The following is a 9,451-nucleotide window of genomic DNA, read 5'->3' as shown; positions in this document are numbered from 1 at the left end:
TTAAGTTTCAGGTATTCAAAGTTAGAAGAAAAACATGGACACTACGTCACAAAAAGGAACGAAAAGGCTGAAAAGAACGAAGAAATGAAGGCCTGAGGATCGCCGAGTCCACTTGGCGAGTGGCCGAAGGGTCTTACTTCGCCTTTCTCTCCAGTGTGCTGAGACCTGAAGGAAAGTATCAAGTCGGCGGAAAAAGGGAGCAGTCGGTGCATCGCAGAGAAGTTCCACGAAGCAGTACCATGGCTCCCAATGACCCAGAGCACGACAATGCTGAAGGCTAGTGCAATACGGCGATGAACTACACCAAAGGGCGAATCGCCGAGTTGATCGGCGATTCCCACTAACGACGCCGAATGATCTGCTGTAGCACAAATCTGTGAAAGCTATAAATACTAGTTAGAGTTGTAGTTTTAGGAGTCGAACAATTATTATAATTTTCATATAGAATAGTACTTTTTGATATTTTTGCTCTAAGTTTGAGAGGGTTTTGAAGACTTGAAGTTGCAAAGGGTTTCATCTTCAAGATTTAGAGTTGGGTCTCTTGGATTCTTCAATTTTGGCCTGTATCAAGAATTAAATCTTCATATCCATTTGAATGCAAGCTCAATTTGGTATAAATTTCTATCTCTTATACATGTGTGGCTAAAACCCCCAATTCTTGGTGTTGTGATTTGGCGAATATGGGTTAAGATAATTGTTGGATCTTTCTTGATGATAGTCTATTCGTAGTTTAAATGTGATTTTGTTTAGTGGTTGTGGATGAATTTAATGAATTTGTAGTTGCAAATACAAGTTTATTTATGTGTTTTCAGCTTGTTCGAGACAGAGGTCGTAAAACTAAGACCACTAGATTGATTGCCAGTATGAGTGGGTCGACATGAGGTTCAGCTCAAGAGAGTGAACCCTTGTCCCATGCCCACACACTCAGCTCGAGAGAGTGAGTGGGTTAAGGCATAGGCTGGTCTTCATGCGGCAAGTGGTTTTCCGAGAGGAACACATTTGAAACGGGGTAAGTTGCTCGAGAGAGAGCTTATCCCTCTTAAAGCTTCACCTAGTCACAATTATTCTATGAATCTTCTATCGAAAGAATGTACACAATAATCTAGCTTAACCTGTATTCCCGTCACATCCCAAGGATCCCCTCTCATTGCTTAGAAATCCTTGTTTATTTTGTTGTCTTTACTTATTCGCGACAAAACTCCCATTGTTAATTGACACTCTTGTGTCCTCCCTTAATTTACAATGTTTTTAGTCGTTAATGTCTTTAGCTATGACTAGTTAGAACTAAAATTTATTTTTCTATTAATTCTCAAAACTATTGCCTTGGGACTCGACCCCAACGCTTGGTTGGGTTACTATACTATTACACGATCGTAGATACTTGCATCAGAAGTTGTGTCCTTGATTACGCAAACATCATGCGAATTTCGTGATTTTGGATATGAATGATTTTGACATAATCTGAGGCATGACTTGGTTGTCCCCCTATTATGTTGTGTTTAATTGTGATACTAAGTCTGTCACTCTAGAAATTCCGGGAAAGGAAAAGATTAGAGTGGGAAGGGGTGTACAAGCCTAAGCAAGCTAAGATTATATCCTCCATTCGGGCTAGTAAACTGGTAGAGCAGGGTTGTTTAGCTTATTTGGCTCATATTAGGGATGTTAAGGTTGAGATTACATCTATTGAGTCTCTTCCTCTAGAGTCGGAATTTATAGAAGTGTTTTCTAATTATTTTCCTGGTATGCCTTCGGATAGAGATATAGACTTTTGCATTGATTTAGAGCATGGTACGCGTCCCATTTATATCCCTCCATATCACATGGCTCAAGCAGAATTGGGAGTTCTTAAGGCTCAAATCCAAGAACTTCTTGATAAAGGATTTATTCATCGTAGTGCTTCCCCATGGGGTGCTCTAGTTTTGTTTGTTAAGCAAAAAGATGGTAGTATGAGGATGTGTATAGATTACCAGCAATTTAATAGATTCATTCTTCAAAACAAGTACCCTTTGCCTCGAATGGATGATCTTTTTGACCAATTGCAAGGTGCATCCGTTTTCTCTCAAATTGATCTAAGATCTGGTTACCATCAATTGAAAATTAGACCTGAGGATGTGCCCAAGACGACGTTTAGAACTCGCTCTGGGCACTAAGAGTTTTTGGTTATGTCATTTGGCTTGACCAATGCTCCCGCAACTTTCATGAGTTTGATGAATGGGGTGTTCAAAACATTTCTTGATTCGTTTGTTATAGTATTTATTGATGATATTTTGGTCTATTAAAAAAATGAGGGAGAGCATGCCGACCATCTTCGTATTGTTCTAGGTATGCTTGGGAAACAAAGGTTGTATGCTAAATTTTCTAAGTGTGAATTTTGGTTGAAATCGGTTGCGTTTTTGGGGCATGTAGTTTCAAAAGAAGGTGCAATCCTCAAAAGATTGAGGGGGTTAAGAATTGTGTTCGACTTAGCTCTGTGACGGAAGTTAGGAGTTTTGTGGGGCTCCCTAGCTATTATCGTCGATTTGTTAAGAATTTTTCTTCTATTGCCACTCACTTGACTAATTGACTAAAAAGGAGATACCATTTGAATGGACTGAAAAATATGAGGAGAGCTTTTCAAAAATCTCAAGACTCTTTTGACCACCGCACCCATCCTAGCATTACCGATTAAAAGTACAAATTTTATTGTTTATTGTGATGCTTCACATTCAGGCTTGGATGCTGTGTTGATGCAGGATAAGAACGTTATAGCTTATGCATCGCGTCCATTAAAGGTGCATGAGAGGAATTATCCAACACATGATTTAGAGTTGGCAGCGGGAGTGTTTGCTCTTAAGATCTGGCGAAATTACCTTTATGGTGTTAAGTGTGAGGTATTTACTGATCATCGCAGTGTGCATCATGTGTTCACTCAAAGGGATCTGAATTTGAGACAACGAAGGTGGATAGAGTTACTTAAAGATTATGATGCCACCATTTAATACCATCCGGGCAAGGCTAATGTGGTGGTAGACACTTTGAGTCGAAAAGCGGTGACTATGGGTAGTTTAGCTAGCTTGAGTGTATACAAGAGACCTTTGGCTAAAGAAATTCAGACCTTAAAGTCTAAGTTTATGCAGTTGGGCATCTCAGAAAGAGGTGGGGTGTTACATGGTATTGAAGTAAGGGCCACATTCATTGAGGAGATCAAGGCCAAATCATTTAAGGATGAGAATTTAGAGAAACTTAGCAAGAAGTCTACGATTGGTAAGGCACAAGAGACCACTCTTGATATGGATGGTGTACTCATGGTTCGCGGTATTCTATTCATTTGAGTGTGACCAAGATGTATACAGTTATGAAATCAATTTATTGGTGGCCGCGCATGAAGAAGGACATATAGGAGTTTGTGGCGAAGTATCAAACTGTCAACAAGTGAAGTATGAACATCAAAGGCCTGTGGGTTTACATCAAAGAATGCCAATTCCAGAATGGAAGTGGGAAAGAATAGCCATGGATTTTGTGGTTGGTCTTCCCAAGACATTGGGGAAGTTTGATTCTATTTGGGTAGTGGTTCATAGATTGACTAAGTCAGCCAATTTTATTCCGGTAAGAATAGATTATAATGCGGAACAATTGGCAAAGGTGTATGTGACAGAGATAGTAAGGTTGCATGGGGTGCCCCTTTCTATCATCTCAGACCGTGGTACCCAATTCACATCCAAGTTTTGGAGGAAATTGCATGATGAATTGGGCACACAACTCACTTTTAGTACAACCTTTCATCCACAGAAAGATGGACAATCTGAGAGGACTATTCAAGTATTAGAAGACATGTTTAGGGCATGTGTGATAGATTTTGGAGGGCATTGGGATAAATTCTTACCTTTGTGTGCATTCTCTTATAGTAATAAGTATCACTCCAGCATAGACATGGCACCATTTGAGGCACTCTATGGGAGGGGATGTAGATCACCCATATGATGGTTTGAGGCTGGAGATGTGAAACCTTTGGGAGTTGATTAAGTAAACGATGCTCAATATAAGGTGAGGAGTATTCAAGCTAGGCTTCTAACAGCCAGAGTAGACAAAAAAAATATGCGAATCATAAGTTAACACTACAAGAAAATGGATTTTTAACGACCAAATTTCAACGAAATAATATAATTCCAGTCGTTAAAAGTATATTTATAACGTCAAAAAAAAAGCCAGCCATTAAAAGACAATTTTAATGTAATATTAGTATAGCAACAATATCCGCACCTTAAAAAAATTTATACCCAGACGTTAATAATAAAAAAATTGCACATATTTTTACTTTCACCTTTTATTTTTTACAAAAGACTTATTAGTCCCCTCTATTACCCCACTCCCTACTGCTGGTCTCCCATTACCCCCACCCCTACGTCGCTTCTGTAAGAAAATATAACCAAGAACATCGAATTTTCCACACACGCAATTCCACTCCCCCACCCCTCCTACGTCGCTTCTATAAGAAAACATAACCAAGAACATCGAATTTTCCGCACACACAATTCCACTCCCCCACCCCTTCGAAAAGATGCGTCCAGCAGAACGTGTCTTCCAACTCCTCTGCTAGAAATAGAGATACCTACGGGAGTGAATAACATAAATTCTTAATCAGAGTGACTCCTAATTTCCAATGCATAACTGATTTGTTGGAGAAAAATAAGCAAAACAAACCACAATAATGGTGGTACCGTTCCTAAAATCCAGGTTTGTTTTTAAAAATTAAGCTATAGCTCTCTATTGAAGGTCTTTATAAATGAAATCAATGTCTATTTTTTCTAATTGCAGAAGTCACCTCTTTCTTTTTACTTCAAATTTCACTTGAGTTTTGCTGAAATTTCACTTGAGTTTTGCTGGTCTTTGCTGAAATTTCACCTGAGTTTTGCTGGTCTTTGCTGCGTGTGATTGTAACTTGACATATTCTTGGACTTTCCTTCCCTTCAAGGTAAGTTTAGGTTGTTTTGACCATGAATTGTTATGTGGATATTCTGATTTTGACCATTTTTGAGTTTATGTTGTATGATTCATAAGTTTTTTCAGTAGGTTATTGGTGCACATGCTCTTAAATTATGCAATATGTTTGTGGGTATTGATGTGTGTACTGTTGGTAGCCTCGATTGACAATCAAAAGAAGTCGCAATAATGAAATTATTGAATAAATTTATTAGTCTCATAATTTCTAGGATAAAATTTCCATTATAAATTTTGATGTAGAGATAAGGTTTTCTTATTCCTGTTTTAACTGACCCCTTTAATTAGGTCAACATGTTCCTTAATGCAGAATTCAGGTAGTTTTACATTGGATCAGGATGATTCAACTCCCTTTAGTATTTTGAAACAAAACATGTTTGTTTTACTAGGATGTTCAACAACATCTACGGTGTTTGATCCAAAACAGTACTTGTGTGATAGCGGTTCGGGTTCAAATGTATGCAGGGGAATGTATTCTTGTAAAGGGGTGACTGGGACTGGGTTAGAACCAAATAATCCAATTTGAACATGCTGTGTCTGTGATCCACCAGTTCATGTTGGTTCAGGTTATGGTTTGAACTTGCCTTGGCTTTAGTGTTCTTCATATTCATCGATATATAGTTTTGGAGGTGATGAAGGAGATCCTATGAAATGGGAGTTTAGGATTTCTTTGTTATATAATGATTCATATTATGTTGATGAATCTTGCAAGAACTGTGAGGATAGTGGTGGATCTTGTGGTTTTTCTGGAGCAGATGAGTCTTTTGCTTGCATTTGTAGGAATGGTGTCCTAGAAAGGTTTTCAGCCATTTCTTTGTTGAGCAATAAATAACTCATGTTCTAATAGGAGTGATAGCAGCATATTGATGTTGCTATATCAGAACCTCCTTGTTTATATCTTTACTAGTCTATAAAGGTTAACATCATTGTAACCAGATCATTAGCTACAATTCCCCTTCCCTTTCTGGCCAGCATCTTCAATCTCTCTATTTTCCTTCATTTTGTAGCTTATTTAGTGTAGTTGTTGCCTTGCCCTTACAAATAGTTTTAGTTGGTGAATAAGAAACAATTTCTCGGTATTCATAAATCACTCTCCACTAGCATCTCCATTAAATACAATTCTCCTTGATCCAATTGTTGGCTTTGGTTTATTATGTTACTGAAAGCGAGTGCTTCATTGTTTAAAGTGAGAAGCAAAGCGAAGTGAAGTTGTATTGCTTTTTTAAAGCGAAGCGATGCTATGGTGAAAAAAGCAAGTACTTCAGTCCAGAAGTGGGGAAGCAATTTCTCACTTTTCTACTTAACTAAGGTTGACAGTAACTAGGGCTTTTTTTTATTTCGTAAAAACATTTCGTGCCTTCCTTCCAAACATTTCCCTCTATTTCACTTCTCATGTTGTGACACTCTTTCAAGTGACTGCAAGTTAAGTTTCTCATCTTTTCTTCTTCTTTTTTTCTCTTCTTATTTTCTCTATTTCTCTGGCTACAGTTACTTTTTCAACTGCGTCTGCAATTTTCCCTGTTTTGTTTTTTCCTGTGTATAGTGAATCATATTTGATTTTTATGTATCCTCTGAATCCAATACGTATGTGAGGCAACATAATTGGTGCTGTCATTTAGGCTAAACTTTTATGAAAGGGAAATATCAGAGTCATGGCGAAAGCAGCATATAGTATCACCTGCAATTGCATGAAATTCATTAACATAGCACCAAACAAGCACATTTATAGAACATCTAAGTAAGAGGACAATTAGAACTTTGTATTCTTAATAGGATAAATAACTTTAAACATTTAATGCAAGTGACTGATTAAAATTTTAGCATTTTGTATGACTAAGCTGAAGAATTTAAGAAGCCAAACTCTCTCTAGCTGAATTAATGGACGAAACTTCTCCATTTGAGTAGAGATAGAGATAGGCTGTCATGCTAGTTGGCACAATCATGGTCATCCAGGTAGAACACTGCAATATATAAACAGAATTTGGATAAATTTTTATTGTGTATCTTCAAATAGATAATACACAATATTTTAGTAGAACATTTTGCAGTAAAAAGTGTCATATAATTTTGGGTAAGAGTAACAGACTATTAAGAAAAAACATTAGCCTAAATGGAAAAGCTTATCATACCGAGGATACAAGAAACTGCATATTCATTTTAACATTTGAAACGTATCCAAGAAGGGTTGTCAAAGAGTACCATAGCACAATTAGATATAGTTTAGCCTAAATGACAGCACCAATTATGTTGCCTCACATACGTATTGGATTCAGAGGATACATAAAAATCAAATATGATTCACTATACACAGGAAAAAACAAAACAGGGAAAATTGCAGACGCAGTTGAAAAAGTAACTGTAGCCAGAGAAATAGAGAAAATAAGAAGAGAAAAAAAGAAGAAGAAGAGATGAGAAACTTAACTTGCAGTCACTTGAAAGAGTGTCACAACATGAGAAGTGAAATAGAGGGAAATGTTTGGAAGGAAGGCACGAAATGTTTTTACGAAATAAAAAAAAGCCCTAGTTACTGTCAACCTTAGTTAAGTAGAAAAGTGAGAAATTGCTTCCCCACTTCTGGACTGAAGCACTTGCTTTTTTCACCATAGCATCGCTTCGCTTTAAAAAAGCAATACAGCTTCACTTCGCTTTGCTTCTCACTTTAAACAACGAAGCACTCGCTTTCAGTAACATAATAAACCAAAGCCAACAATTGGATCAAGGAGAATTGTATTTAATGGAGATGCTAGTGGAGAGTGATTTATGAATACCGAGAAATTGTTTCTTATTCACCAACTAAAACTATTTGTAAGGGCAAGGCAACAACTACACTAAATAAGCTACAAAATGAAGGAAAATAGAGAGATTGAAGATGCTGGCCAGAAAGGGAAGGGGAATTGTAGCTAATGATCTGGTTACAATGATGTTAACCTTTATAGACTAGTAAAGATATAAACAAGGAGGTTCTGATATAGCAACATCAATATGCTGCTATCACTCCTATTAGAACATGAGTTATTTATTGCTCAACAAAGAAATGGCTGAAAACCTTTCTAGGACACCATTCCTACAAATGCAAGCAAAAGACTCATCTGCTCCAGAAAAACCACAAGATCCACCACTATCCTCACAGTTCTTGCAAGATTCATCAACATAATATGAATCATTATATAACAAAGAAATCCTAAACTCCCATTTCATAGGATCTCCTTCATCACCTCCAAAACTATATATCGATGAATATGAAGAACACTAAAGCCAAGGCAAGTTCAAACCATAACCTGAACCAACATGAACTGGTGGATCACAGACACAGCATGTTCAAATTGGATTATTTGGTTCTAACCCAGTCCCAGTCACCCCTTTACAAGAATACATTCCCCTGCATACATTTGAACCCGAACCGCTATCACACAAGTACTGTTTTGGATCAAACACCGTAGATGTTGTTGAACATCCTAGTAAAACAAACATGTTTTGTTTCAAAATACTAAAGGGAGTTGAATCATCCTGATCCAATGTAAAACTACCTGAATTCTGCATTAAGGAACATGTTGACCTAATTAAAGGGGTCAGTTAAAACAGGAATAAGAAAACCTTATCTCGACATCAAAATTTATAATGGAAATTTTATCCTAGAAATTATGAGACTAACAAATTTATTCAATTTGCTAAATATGTTATTTCTATTGAGTTCTTGGTTATTTATCTATGCATATTTGATATTTTTTATTTTTGTACTAAATAGCACTTTAGTTGAAAAAAGTGTGTGCTTCGCTTCATGCTTCTCGCTTTGGTGAAGCAAGCCCTTGTCACTTTCTTTGGCTTCTCGCTCTCCAAAACACTGCTCTTCCAGCATTGTCATTTCCTAAGAAATAACTATTAGCCTGGGTGACAGCTTCTGGTGGTCCATGGCTCGGGCTGGGTCGACTTTTCAAAATTTAAAAGTATGTGGTACTATAAGCGTGATTAAACTCTTTTGTTTACTGTTCAAAATGTATAGCCTGCTAACGATTAAAAAATCCATATCTCTGTTTAATATAATTTCAGATGTGGGAAAAATGTTGTATATTAATCTATCAAATATCAAATATCAAATTGCACTAAATCAATACCTATGGTTAAAGAGGTTTTTCATGTGGAGTTTTGACTGTGAATACATGTTCTTTCCCTATGTGTCATCTACTTTGACAATCCAGTGGCTTGTTTTCCCTGAAACTCCAAAGTGACTACCTCTCTGTATCATTCTTCCATGTTAGTACCAGAGAATTCACATAACAAATTTAACAGCTTTGTTACCCATGTTATTTCCCAATCATTAAGTAGCCTGCAGAAAGTCATATTCCAACATTGTGATGACCATATTTCTTGTTTGCCACACTTAGGGTTAACACATCCTTTTTTTCTCCATGTATTTTTTCTTTCATAAAATGGATGAACTCTTTCAAATAGGCAATATATATTATTGGAAAGACTC

This window comes from Solanum tuberosum, unplaced genomic scaffold (assembly GCF_000226075.1).
Source record: "Solanum tuberosum cultivar DM 1-3 516 R44 unplaced genomic scaffold, SolTub_3.0 scf00347, whole genome shotgun sequence".
NCBI classification, from domain to species: Eukaryota; Viridiplantae; Streptophyta; class Magnoliopsida; order Solanales; family Solanaceae; genus Solanum; species Solanum tuberosum.
Note: the sequence above shows the minus strand (reverse complement) of the source record.